Here is a 14,326-nt window from a genome sequence, read left to right on the forward strand (position 1 = left end):
CGGCGATCGCCTGTGAGAAGAAGCGTATCCGGGTCACGCATAACGTACGCCTGCATAAACCCGGCCCGCTAGCACCGAGCAGCCAACTATAAATAAACGAGCGTGTAAAGAGCCGCAACACAGTAGCGCGCAACGGAACAGACGGGTATATTTACAAAAATGAGCCATAGCTGTTCGGAAATACATCGCTACCAGGATGCAGCGGGTGTGATCGTGCGCGCTCATATATACTGGCGGTTCAATAAAACTACCCGGGTACGGCACGGTCCTATCGATTAAACAAGCATAACAGATGCGCCCGCATATGACGGTCCTCGGATCAGCTCGTGCCCTATGAGAGCCTGCAAACAGTACGGCGCATGTCAGGGGGACGATCCGCGATATTGCCATACCGTTTTATAACCGCGCACGCTTCTTGTGACCTCGAAAGAAGGGCGTCGAAAGAAACGATACAACGTCGGCACATCACGCGCTGCGAAGACCCGCTCGGTTGCAGACGCGCAGGGACGAATTAGCGCGCACGTCGGCAGCTCTAAGGTTTCACAGTCACGCCTGATACAAATTCCGCGTGAGACACGAAAAGTAAACGAAACTAAGCAGACGGTGCGAGTTCCGGGTCCGTGAACCTTCACGGAATATAGCAAGCGAGCGCGCTAGGTGCATGCGAAAACGAAAACCTTCCCCGTGCAAAGCAGCTGCTGCACAGGCTAGCGACTCGCCAACAGCTGCGCGAGTCGCAGCTCTCGCGCAGTACACACAGAACAACAGAAGCAGCAGCTCACAGATACACCTTCCTCGGATAGCCATTCGTTTCGAAACTGATGCGCCTTTCACACTCGACCAAAAACAGTGCACTCGTGAGGATTCTGCCGGTCGAGAACGGCCGTGTTTCAAACATAACGACGCGCGCGTGCCAGGGTTCCCGTTACATGACCGTCCTCCGCTTCGCCGTCCGTCGATGCGACAACCGCTAGCGCGGACATACCGCTGCCGACGGCCAGACGAGTAGGGGCCGCGAAACAGCTTGGGTTCGTCACAAAATATCCCAACAGCGCGCTACGTGAATCACCGCCCCTGAGATGGAACGGTCAGCAGCAGGATGCACGCCTCTCTTCACCGGATCCACAAATCGGTAAGCTCGAAAATCCCGGACGCATACGCCAGAGAACGCCCGTTTCTCGTTCTCGAGTTTCTCCTCGGTTTTTTACCTGGGCCAGCACGATCAGGAAGAGGGCAGCGGCCTGCAGAAACGAACCACAGGCCGATCCGTGGCAGCATGGTAACGGTGGCGGTTGCGCCCGGAAAACATTCGGACGCCGAGTTCGTCCGCGCGTCGTGTAGCGAGAAAATGCCGCAGCCGCCGCGGACGATTCCGACTCCAAGCTCCCAGAACGCCAGCCGCGGCGACGACAGCGCGGCGAGAATCTACGACTACGAGCAAGGAAGGAGAGCACGAAGATAAAGACAAGAAAAAGAGAAAATGCAGACACGGCTTGCGATCGCAGCGCCAACCGCGCGGCCGCGACCGTCGGAGGGGTCGGAGAGCGAGCAAGGATGGTGGATGGAGACGGCTCGCAGAAACGGCGTGGAGAGAAGAGACCTCGACAGTTGCGCGTTACCTGGGGCACCTATGCGCGCAACTGCGGTTGGGTGTTTGCGCCAAAGGCTCGACACCCCAAACTCCAAAAAAGCTCTAAAGATGCGGACCGCGCAGCGCGCATCCATTTTCGGAAATGGGCGGTCGTGCTGTATCCGTTGCAGCTGGACTACACGCGCTATCAGTTGAACTTTCACAAGACTTCTTCTGGCTCTGTAGTTGTTCAATTCTCACTTTCGTTTTCCTCGTTACCACTAAGTGGCACTTGTCTATAAGCTATAGTGCCCTGCGTTGCGAAAAGCGGCCAAGTGCTCGCAGTTAGAAGCGCATTTGCAGCGCGAGTACTTGCGGCTTCCTAATCTCGGGAAAGGTCAAGGTCTGCATCTGGCTGAGACGCCCAACAACTGGAAGAGTGTACTGCAGTGTTGTTCTCCTTTTTGTTTTGACTTTCCTGTTTCACCGATAAATGTTAATATGCGTTTAATCATCATTATATTCGTGATGACGTCAAGCTGGAAGTCTTGCTCCGGTTAATTCTAAAAACCCTGTTCGTGTACTACGACGTGTATGAAGACTATTTTTTTCGTGAATACGAAACTATAGTTAAGTGCATTAGATACGGCGAACATATGTAGCGTGCTTCTCATACCTTTACGGCATACGTTTATGGTTACGTTCTTTCATATATGTCTTTACCGCTATGTAGTTCAGATCATGCGATAGTTTTTACGCGGATCATAATCACGACACAATCGCCGCATTGGTGGTGGCGACGATAATATTATAGGCAATTAAATAAGTTCATTAGCAAGATTATACCGAAATCGTGCGTTACCGTTAGACGATGCCAAACACACGTAACCTCCCCCCCACCGTTTGTGTTTTTAAAGTTCACTACAATTAAAAATTGCAGGTGCGAGCAAGATTGAGTGAAAACTCCAGCAAGTTCTATTTAAATTTCATCCCCGCAGTAAGAAGTTTTTGGGAATCTTATCAAGTGCATAAATGGAATTTATTTGGCGTGTATTGTATATGTTTTATATATACCTCAGCCAGATCGATTCAGAATACCTCTAACACAACAATTGAGGCAGCGAAAAAGCTGTTTCGGATATTCTGTTTCTTTTTCTTTTCCTGCACCTACATCACTAGCTAAACGCCACGCCCTTCCCCAACCAGCCAGTATGTTTGTGTTTGCGCGTGTGTGTTTTCTATTTTTTAAAGCTAGCGTAGAGATCGGCGCGAGTTTTACTTATGTCACAAAGTGCGTCGTCTTCTGCCCAGGTTACGACCCAGGTTATACATACGCAGGTGCTTCCACCAACGGTGTTCCCATCCATCAGAATACGTGCACAGTAGAAATACAATATCAAATAGTAATACGCGAAACGCTGTATAACCATAGAGTAGTGGCGAACAGATATCTACTCGTTTGAAGCTACAGAAATCACACAAAAAGGCGACATCAGAGTAGGGGACAAACGTACGGGTAGCGCTGTGTTCTTTCTTTCGTTTAATATATATATATATATACGGGACGAACGTACAGGTAACACTGTGTTCTTTCACACACACACTTTGGATGGAACGCGACCTTACGTAACGCGCACTGATCGCCCTCTACAGGGACTGGGGCCCGACTGGCACGTGCCCTAACGCGCTCACTGGATTTCGATTGGTGGCACTCAAAATAACGCGTCCGCTTATTGATGGTCGACCGTTCGATGCCCTTGGGAAGGGAGGGAAGGAGCTATCCAACCACACAAGTCGACTTTCCGTGGTTTTTTGGCGCCGCCGTTTTCTCGCTTGTAATTTTTTTTTTGCTTCTTTTATACTGCGGAGTTAGCTTTCCTTTTCTTTCTTTCTTTTTCCCGACCTCGCTCTGAGTCACGCGGATGACTCGCTTACTGGAATTAAAGATTAAAGCCTGTTTGGCGGTGCGCCGTTCGGGCTGTGTGCATAGGTCTGCGACAGCGGCTTACATAAGTACACCATTCGCTGTTGCGAAGTTAACAGCTGCGCATGCGCAAGCGAATATATCTCACTCTCTCTCTACTACCCCCTCACTCTCACACACACACACAAACACACACGATTCCCCTCACGCACGCCTTTCGACTAATCCGACGTTTCAGGTTAAGAATAGCTGGCACTTCAACATCGATTAACCCGACCGCACTGACCTTCATCATCATCAGCAGCAGCCTGGTTACGCCCACTGCAGGGCAAAGGCCCCTCCCATACTTCTCCAACAACCCCGGTCATGTACTAATTGAGGCCATGCCGTCCCTGCAAACTTCTTCATCTCATCCGCCCACCTAACTTTCTGCCGCCCCCTGCTACGCTTCCCTTCCCTTGGAGTCCAGTCCGTAACCCTTAATGACCATTGGTTATCTTCTCATTACATGTCCTGCCCATGCACATTTCTTTTTCTTGATTTCAACTAAGATGTCATTAACTCGCGTTTGTTCCCTCACCCAATCTGCTCTTTTCTTATCCCTTAACGTTACACCTATCATTCTTCTTTCCATAGCTCGTTGCGTCGTTCTCAGTTTAAGTAGAACCCTTTTCGTAAGACTCCACGTTTCTGCCCCGTACGTGAGTACTGGTAAGACACAGCTGTTATACACTTTTCTCTTGAGAGGTAATGACAACCTGCTGTTCATGATCTGAGAATGCCTGCCAAACGCACCACAACCCATTCTTATTATTTCAGTCTCATGATCCGGATCCGCGGTCACTACCTGCCCTCGCGATATACGTCGGGGTAAACATGGTGTAGAACGGCCAGACACGGATATGTACCGGTCTGTAATAGTGTAAGAGAAACGGCTTGTGCCCTATTCAACTTGAGGTGAGGGGGTGGAAAGACCCTTCTATAGACATGTAGAAGAATTTCATAACCTCGTTGTGAGTAGCGGGAGCGTCCCTGTGGCCGTAGGGCGGAGGGGAGTCGGCGCTCCTTACAGAGTTAGCGCGATCAGTGAGCTCGTGCGCAGCGTCGTGAGCAAACTCATCGAGGTTCGGGGAGCACCCTCGACCGAGCCTACGTGAGCGGGAAACTAGTGAATCTAATCGAATGATGCGTGAGAGCATACGGACTCGAGGCGCTAAGAAGACGAGCAGCTTGCTCGGCGATGCAAGCTTCTGAAAAGCCTTAACTGCCGTTTTCGAGTCGCTACAGATCTCGGACCCACGACCGTCTAACAGGGCGAGGGCGATGGCGACTTGCTCGGCGACTTCGGGGTCCGAAGTGCGAATCGAGGCACTATTTGGAAATCTTGCCGCTGGAGTCCACCACGACGATGGCAAAGGTCTTCCCATCGCTGTGCTCCGCGGCGTCGATGAAGCTTGCTCTGATTTCTTGTTGCTTGATATGTTTGAGGATCACTACTGCTCTACGCAACGCGACAAATACTATGTTAGCTTGTATTTCTTCATTTCTTCTTACTTATTATAAGTGCACTATAGCAGCTTCTTGGCCAGTCCCCCGTTGTGGGATTGGCCTGAGGTAGATTACTCCGTACAGTTGCTTATGGCACGTCACCATGATGACGAGGCATAAACGAGAATACAAACTATCGATTAACCGCTGGGCTTCACTACTCACTAGTCAAATCACAATACGTGCTACTTAAAAACCGAATGGAAGAGTGGGCGGCCCGTAATCTACACTAGCAGTCCAGCCAGGAAACCTAATTCGATAATTAGAAATTACAACCGATAAGTTTGTTGAGGCAAGGACTAAAGGATCAGACGCATGCCGTGCGAAGACCTGTCACAACGAACAGGCGCCATTTAACGTTGATTTTGTGCAATGTACAAGCGTCTCTATCGAAAAAAAATCTGTGGCTCCGGCATTCGCCATACAGCACACAATTAAGTGCCCTTGGATTGTACACCGGTTTTAACAGACGCTAAGAAAAGTCTTTATAGTTTGGCTCGCAGTTTGAAAGCGACCCTGGGGTCGACGTATCAAAGCCCGCTACCTCCGTTATAGTAATTATAGCCTTTTCGAATTTTGCAAACGGAACAAGCTATTCCGAGCGCCGACCTTCTTGATATCCGGAAGTGATAGTCGTGCCCCAGACTCCACGGTCTGGTCCTGCGTGCGCCTCGAGTGATTCTTACGCCGCTCCGATGGTTTGTACTGTGCCAGAGCACCCGGTATGGAGCAGCTAACGTACGGTGACCCCGCACAAGCAAAACCGGAAGGAGGATCTTTTAGTGAGTCAAGTACTATACAGGCGTGTCCTTTCGAAAAATATTTGCGCGGAAACAGATTTATTGAGCGCCATCGCACTTACTGCAATATATTCTCAGTTAAAAAAAAACCCCAAAAAACCAATGATAAAGTCGACGAAAGGGGGGGGGGGGGTGCGTGTTGTAGGGCCTTTATAACAGAAATGACTCAGGCAGAAACCCAGTTTAAGTCAGCTGCACGGTGGCAATATGCTAACAATAAGATCAAATGAGCACATTTTATTTATTTTTTTTCTAATTACGTAACAAAGACACCGTAACAAACCACGGTGTCTTAGGAGCCCGGAGAAAGTTGTATACATGCCACAGCCGATGTTTTTAAAGATATGTATAGATAAGAAAATCACCGCCCAAGCGCTCCGTACAGATGGTTAACCAGCGAAGCTGAAACGTGTGGCACCGCAGTTGCCGCTTGCGCTCAGCTGCACGAGCCTGTTCTTGTGCCCGGGCTGCAGCATCGGCACGGCGTAGACAAGCTCGTTCCCGTTCTGCTCGTGGCGTTGCTGATCGAAAGCTGCCTGCTCCTAAGGAGTGCGTGTGACGCGTGGCCTACCCATTTCGGAGCCGGAGAGAAACTGCTGCGCGCGCGCTCGGCTACGACGGAGAGCAATGACGTCACTACTGACGCAGCTAATATAACACCACCTAGACAGCACAAGGCCTTTTCACTCTGACCCATGACGTCATGTTACCTGGCTCGACTGCAATAGAATCTAATGGGGATGCTCCCGAGTAGGCAACAGCAACTTTGACGTCAATGCTTTCGTCACGCCAACTTTGTCAATGGAAATTTCGGGCCAGGTAGCCTGGCATCATGGATCGGAGTAAATAGGCCTTGTGCTATCTAGGTGGTGTTGGCTAATCGCGCTCCTCTCTCGCTCTCTCTTTCGCACATACGCATGAGGTTGCGCCGGAGGAGCTTTCGGCTAGCCATATACAGCTTCACTGTAAAAAAGAAATGGTAGTAAATACGGTCACTATACTCGGGCTTTGTAGCGGAACTAACGATATGCCCTAAACGGGGACCCGAAATATTGCTGTATTAACCTTTAGAACACCACAGAAACAACTGCAATGAACACGACCCAAACGTCAATTCCTTACAAGCCAGTAGCTTGAGTTCTTATACTAAGGGATTCTACGTTTACCTTTTACGGTGATAATGCCACCGATGGGAATGCTAACCCAAACATAAGATGAAGGCGACGAGTGAACTGAGCAGTCTGGGGAGATTTCAAGAAGATTCAATAGGGTATTCCTGACACTTGCTGATGGTGCCGTAATGCACCTTCTAAACGACTTTAATGATGAAAAACAACACCAAAGTGTTCACCAAAACTACGAAGGAAGTGTTGATCGTAATTGTCGTCCGTATCTCTTGGTGGAGAAAGTGATACGATTGCCTATGATCCATAAAGCCTGATTTGACACGTTTACTTCTGCATAGCGTTACAGTTTATAGCGTCACTGCATTTACTGTATTACTGTTTCACACATTTTTACTAATGTATTTGCCAGGCGGTTTTCGCTTTAGCATGAGTTCAAGCAATGAATAAGGTTCCTTTTGTGCTGACTCTCCTTTCTCGTAATGTTTTTAACAAACATATTACGAGAAAAGAGAGTCAGCCCAACAGGAACCTCACTCACTAAGGGCGCAAACAATTGTTTGTGCCCTTCCTGCAATAATCTCCATCGGGGTACGCAACGCCGAAGAAATTATATATTATTTATTAATTAATATTCTGTCACTGGCTTTTCTAAGAACGAACTTAGAAGTCTGCAGCTCCGTCCTGACAGCGTTTACTTATTTGCCGTCGTCCACGCGTATTTTTGAGCATATCAAGTTAGGTTTCAAGTAGGACCATTATTGAAAAGAAAGTTCTTCCAATTAGTCTAGCCTACCACCGCGGTCTAGTCAGTCCTGACCGCAGGCGTAGGCGTCAGACAATAGCCTCGTATCTGTCGCTATACACTACGCGGTGCCGTAGCATAAGAAAGAGAGGAGGACGCCGATTGCGATTTATCCGCTGGTGGCACAACTTCGACGACGTACGCATACGGCGTCATCTTTACATATATATATATATATATATATATATATATATATATATATATATATATATATATATATATATATATATATATATATATATATATATATATATATATATATATATACACACACACACACACACACACATATATATTGTCAATTCGTGTCTTTTACATACTGCAGAAGATCCAAGTGGGCTACGGCATGAATGGCATTACAAACATAAAATACCAAAAAAGCAACAGAAAAAGGCACAATAAATTTAAAAATTGAGAACGAGAAAAAAGGACAATACAATCACGGAAGAACTTATCCTATAATTATTCATTGGTCAATGGGAAAGATGGCGCTTAACCAGACTAAAAAAGATATTTGATTACAAACCACAGATGACACCCAGTAAACAATTAAATTTTCAACTGTGCTTGGCTATGTTTAGTGTTTGCGGAACAGGGCCACACACAATAGAAAAATTTAGTTGTTTACCGGGTGTCATCCATGGATTGGAATTAAATATATTTTTTTGTCTGGTTAAGCCATCTTTCCCATTGATAATTAATATTAATAGGAAAGATGCTCTTTTTCTTACGTGATTGTATTGTCCTTTTTTCTCTCTCCCAATTTTTTAAATTTTATTGTGCCTATTTCTGTTGCTTTTTTGTTGCCAGAAAGAAATCACTGATTACTATCGGCTGGGAAGGGCCCGGTTCCCACCACCTCATCCAGAGCTCAACAAGAAACAAGCGGTAGCCTGGCGCTTCCCCCAAAGAAACATGCATCCTATAACCCGGTGCCCCGCAGCAGATTCGACCCAGGGCAATATAATGATCAATGTAAATTATGTAAGCGTAGGGCGGATCTGCCACATATTTTATGGGCATGCTCGGAAACGGCTTCTTTCGAGGGCCGCAAAATTCAAAACCGGCAGCAGTGGGAGACCCTGCTGCTCAGCCCAGACAAGCGAGACCAGGACTGGGCCATCTAGCCTCGAGCTAGCCGAAGCAGTCTCTGAGAATCAGGGGATCTCGGCCGCCTGTTAGGCGGAGGGAGGCTACGTTCGCCCTCGTGATTGCTGGCAATAATAAATGTTGACACTCTTTCTCTCTTTCTCTCTCTACTGTACGTGGAAAGAAAGAAAACTTGCAGATGTTAGCTTACAAGCATGATAGAAGCCTGGTTCAGATATTGGCGAGCTGTGACTCGGCTGGCGAAGTTAAATAGCGGAAATAAGGGTGTGCATTCACCGTACGTTCTTACGCCATAACTGTTACGCCAGAAGCACTCGTACCGTCGGTCTCGCCTTCTTGGTCCCGCATGCTGCGCTTCACCATAGTCAAACGTGCCTCGCCAACTGGCCCAAAATTCTACTCTTCGAGCATTGCTCGTAAGGGCGAATTTCAGCCAATCCCGACGCTGAACATATTACTTGCGAAGGCGGTCAGCCACTGGCAAAGAGCCCTTGCCGTCAGCCAAGCACTAAACGATTCCGAAGCCAGAAACACGCATGGTAACAACAATTATACTAGCATCCGCGATTCACCGTGGCGGTGGGATATAACCGTGTCGACCACGAAAGATTAAAAAAAAAAAGAAAGTAATCTCGTCGGCTATAAATTTCTTTATAGGCGCGCGCTTCGGAGGAGGTTGCGGAAGTGGGCGCGTTATAAAGACGAGCGCGCGAATGAGCTTCGAGCCTGCGATAAGACAGAGCGCGGCTCCGTTGTTCCGGCGCGCGGTTGTACGGGCGAGTTATACTGATTATGGGCCCAGACCCGTTCGGAGGAAAGACCCAGACATCGTTAGAGATGGCAAGAACGGAACGCTGGGCGGGTTTAAGTAACACGTCTGAAAAACAGTGCGACAGTTTAGGACGAAACCGAGAGAAAAGGGCACAAATTAGTGTCTCCCCCCCATCCATGCACACTTTTTTTCTTTTCGTCCTAAATCCCGCGCTGTTTTGTGAACCATCGCTAGAGACGCCGGCGGTTTCCTTCGATAAGGAAACCGCCGGCATCTCTTGCTTTGTTGAAGCTGCTGCTTCCCCGCTTACGAGTACAGAGAGAGAGAGAGAAAGAGAGAGAGAGAGACCTAGAGGGAGGGAGGGAGGGAGGGAGGGAGGGAGGGAGGGAGGGAGAAACGAAACCAGATAATGTTCTATTCTGTCCAGAACCGTTTACTTTACACGCTTATGCCAATGACAACTCCTCTAAAGCGGGGCAGTAATTGCGTGTTTCATATTTAGCATCTTTCTTTTTTTTTTTCTTTCGAGAATTCACATACCCGCCATGTTTCGATTGCGCACTATCGAACGAAACGGGTTTCATCGGGGAGCACGAGACCTGGCGTATAAATGGAGTCATACGAGGAACAAGAAGTTACTCCCTCCTAAAGCAGTCGTTGGCTCTCCATCGTTTTTAGAAAGTTAACCGTATATATAGCCCGTTTGTACAAGGAAATGGCCATGCGGTTTCCCGCGGTATGCGATCAAACAAGTCTCATGCCGTTTGTTATACCGTATGCGTGCGGATAAGATAAGCGCTCAAACTTCCCGCGATACGACGTTTATGAGTAGAGTGCCGCGACCATATACGATAGCGATACACCGAAGGCTAATGAGCACGTTATAAAAGGAGAACCATCCTCGAATTTCAGTTCGCTATTGTGTCTCTTCATGTATGCTAATGCATATGCATGCGCACGCGCCATTGCCGAGTACCCAGAGCAGTCAAGCTGACAGCGAGCATAATTCAGTCGATTACTGCCTTCTCTCGACGTTCGAATAGAAACGAAATGCAATCAGTAGCAAAGTATAAGGCACCCCACACAAATGATCAGCGTCGTATTCGGATTATATGCATTCACGCGGACTCTTTGCCGTTATCTTGTAGCAAGCGCGAAAAACGAAAGTGGCCAATATATGCACGAGCGCCGAGAGATGCCGTAAGAAGACCAAATAAAAGAATGCACGAAGGATTATCGCACGAACCGAACGTAGCGAGCACCCCGTGCACAGTATACGCGCATAGATCAACGAGCGAGTCGTAATGGCCTTTTCGGCGTCGATCCGGTGCAGCAAAAGGCCCGCCTCAAAGATCACCGGCCTCGCTTTCTATGCAAAACAAAGTGATCATAGAGCGCCGCGGAGCGCGCCGTAGCGTGCGGGTCAAAGCTCGTTAAATGCAAACGACCGCCAGCGAAGCGCGAGCGTCGCGATGTTGAAGATCGGTTCTACACACGGACAGCCCGACGCCATTTAATTACAGGCGGCAGCCTGAAGCCCGACGGCGTTCCGTTCCACCTGCGCGTAAAGGAACAAAGGGAGATGGTTCAGATTAAAGCGGAAGCATGTACGTGCGTCACCGGAAATAATGCCGACAGAGTGCGCTGCACGGTCTGTAGAGCAGGGCGCCAAATTAAGTTTGGCGATCTCTATCTGGCAACGACTGTTTTTCGAACCAGCGCGAGTACTGATCACCCTTCGAAAAAAAAAAAAAAGAATAACAGTCGCTTCATACTGCCACTTCGAGGATAGCAAGGAAATTTTAAACTAAGCTGAAGACTGTGCCACGACTGTTTGATACATACAGCGCCTACCATGGTGAAATATATTCATAATGACAGCAAACGGCAAAGTTCACTTATAGGTACGCGTTATCGCATATCGCAGACATTGCGCGTATGCGGGGGGGTAGGCTGCCGGTATTCCTGTTAGCTAGGCGTGTGCGGTTGATTATAAAAGAAAGAAAGAAAGAAAGAAAGAAAGAAAGAAAGAAAGAAAGAAAGAAAGAAAGAAAGACTGCGCACACGCTTAATGGGGATACCGGCAGTCTTCCCCCCATGTATACGCGCAATGCCTGCAGCAAGTGGAAACACGTTTTTAAACTACTGCACTGTCATTATGAACAAGGCTCCCGCGGTGCAGCCGAAACGCCTCCTAATTGAATACATTTTGCCTTGGCTGTCATTTTGCGTTTAATTGACTATCAGCTTTTCCTACAAGATGGCATTCCCTTAGACCCTCGACTTTATCAGGTGTATGTAAACGTTTAAGGCTATGGGATATAAAGACAACAGTATGGTATACAGGCCAAACACGGGTAGATGATCCTAGTTACGGTTAAAAGAAGAAATGGAATTCGGTATGCAGGTCATGCAATGAGTGCTGAACGGCTCACTGTTGGTCTATTAGAGTCCACGAATGGTCGTCAAAGAAATTGTAAAATGAAGTCGACAGGCGTTTCATGAGATTAAAGGGAGCGTTGTTCCTGAGTCAGCACGGATAATAAACATATGGACAGTCACGATAAAAAGTACATAAACAGCAGAAGTCGCGAAAAAAAAATATATTTCGTTCTTCGCAGCCTGGCATGCAAAGCTTACACCGAGTGGTACAGCCTACGTGCGCCTTTTCGACCAGTGTAGTGCACTGAGACAATTTCACGTCGCGTGGTTGTGATAGAACATGTTTATTTTTTGTTATTATTGTTTTAATGATGCCGTGGTCTCTAGGCTTTTTATTCATTACTATGTTTACACCGAGATAATCATAAGTGCTGAACGGCAACAAAAGAAAGAGAATAATTCTTTTACGCATTTGACTGCGGCAAAGTCAAGGGTAAGGGTGGTAGCTGTCACTTGGCTCAGTCCTTATGATACAAAAATATTGAAATGCTAGGGTTTTATGCGCAAAAATCACCATCTGAATCACCATCTGAAGAACTACAGTAGCAGGAAGTAGGAACTGACCATGCATGAGCGCAAGTCAATCTATAATGCTTACTAATCTTCCTGCGTAACAGCAAAACGCCGGAGAACCCGTATCTCTTTGCTGGTCAAGACGCAATGGCGTAGACTCATACGGGAATCGGAAGGTGTAAAACCATGTCAAACACGATAAGCGGCGCTGGTGGTAATACCTCGCAAGGTGCACTAAAAGAAACGCAATGACTGACTGTGTACACTGAAATGCTTGACTCATCTGTCTGGCGAACATATGTGCCACAAATATATCAATGTATCGTTTCGTTTTTGGACCGAAGCAGAGTCACGCATGGACAAGAAAAACTCCCCAGCGTTGCGGTTGATCAAGACGTCAACAGATGTTACTAGCAGCGTTACTGTTCCCGGAAACGTCTTTCGGAATACGTATCCCGTGGTACGTACACACACACACACGCACACACACACACACGCACGCACACGCACACACACACACACACACACACACACACACGCGCGCGCGCGCGCGCGCGCACACACACACCATGTCATAAGAAACCACAAAACGCACCAAGGACACCATAGGGGAAATTGCTTGTACTTACTGAGTTAAAGAAATGATAAATTAATGGAAATGAAAGTGGATGAAAAAACTAGCCGCAGGGTGGGATATATATAGTATGTGTGCATGAAAAGAAATATATTTTAGCATTTTAGCTCAACGTACGTTATGTTTCTCGTTCTCGGGACTATAGGCGCCCTTTGACATTTCACCTTCCCTCAGAGTGCTCTTGCAGTAGTTTCACGAACTCAAAGTAGACGGGCACGCTAGCGGAATGTTGACCGGAAGGCGGAAGCAAGGGGCGAAAACTGGAGGGCGGTTCGTCGGCGCTTCTTGGAACGAAGAGAGCCCCTTTTCGCAGGCACGTAAAGCCACCGACAATCCTTGGTTTCTTTTTTTTTTTTTTTCTCGTTCCTTCTTTTGAGCCACGACTGCAAAGTGAGTCTAGCGTCGGAACGCTGGAGAAAGAAAAAAAAAAAGCCTTATATAATGTAGTACGCTCCTTACAGTGTACTCTTTATTGCTGTATTCCAAGTTTGTGTAAATATGTAAGAGGTACTGTGGTATAGGTATGGGTTTTTGCGATAGTTTCCGTCACGAAAAATAGTAGCTTTTTTAAAGTTTGGCATGGGATTTTCTGAGTCGATACAAGACTACGTTTGGTTGCCATTGTTTCTGCAAAGAAAGTAAACTTATAAAATCCCTGCGTTAGGAGACGAAAATAAAGCTCCTCAATAACAACAGTATGCACCACAGACAACAAATATCAGTATAACCACCACGCAAAGAATAGTTTAACTGGCTATTTATAGGAATGTCTTAGAGGATTTTTCAATATGTGGACTTTGTCAAAGGCACGGATCGAAACACATCGGCTCTCGTTCTCGGGATGTTCGCCGGTAGGTTAAGCGTTTCCCCATATTTATGGCTTGCATGTTTTATCTTGTTCGCATTGCCGTTTCTTCTTGTTGTGCTTGTAGAATAAACTCTATGCTACAGGTTGCCGATGGCGACATATTGAGCTAGCTTCTTGGAGAAACGAAACACTGTATCACACAAGATGTAAAAAGCAAGGCCCGATGTTCGAGCTGGGCGTGTGTGTGCGTGCGTGCGTGTCCGAACAATCCAGAGA

The 14,326-nt window shown here is 47.4% G+C and overlaps 1 protein-coding gene across 6 annotated transcripts in view; it reads right to left on the bottom strand.

Annotated features, from left to right (window-relative positions):
• Nucleotides 1–14,326, bottom strand: part of LOC139049852 (inactive phospholipase C-like protein 1) — a 345,846-nt gene that overhangs the window by 64,754 nt on the left and 266,766 nt on the right. Inside the window, exon 1 of one of the 6 annotated variants that reach the window (XM_070525681.1) lies at nucleotides 1,209–1,954. The exons of the other annotated variants lie outside the window; for them this stretch is intronic. The gene's annotated coding sequence lies outside the window, so the exon portion shown is untranslated. Of the gene's footprint in view, nucleotides 1–1,208; nucleotides 1,955–14,326 lie in introns of those variants that run through there. 6 annotated transcript variants of the gene reach the window in all.

Source organism: Dermacentor albipictus, chromosome 9 (assembly GCF_038994185.2).
Source record: "Dermacentor albipictus isolate Rhodes 1998 colony chromosome 9, USDA_Dalb.pri_finalv2, whole genome shotgun sequence".
Classification (NCBI taxonomy): domain Eukaryota; kingdom Metazoa; phylum Arthropoda; class Arachnida; order Ixodida; family Ixodidae; genus Dermacentor; species Dermacentor albipictus.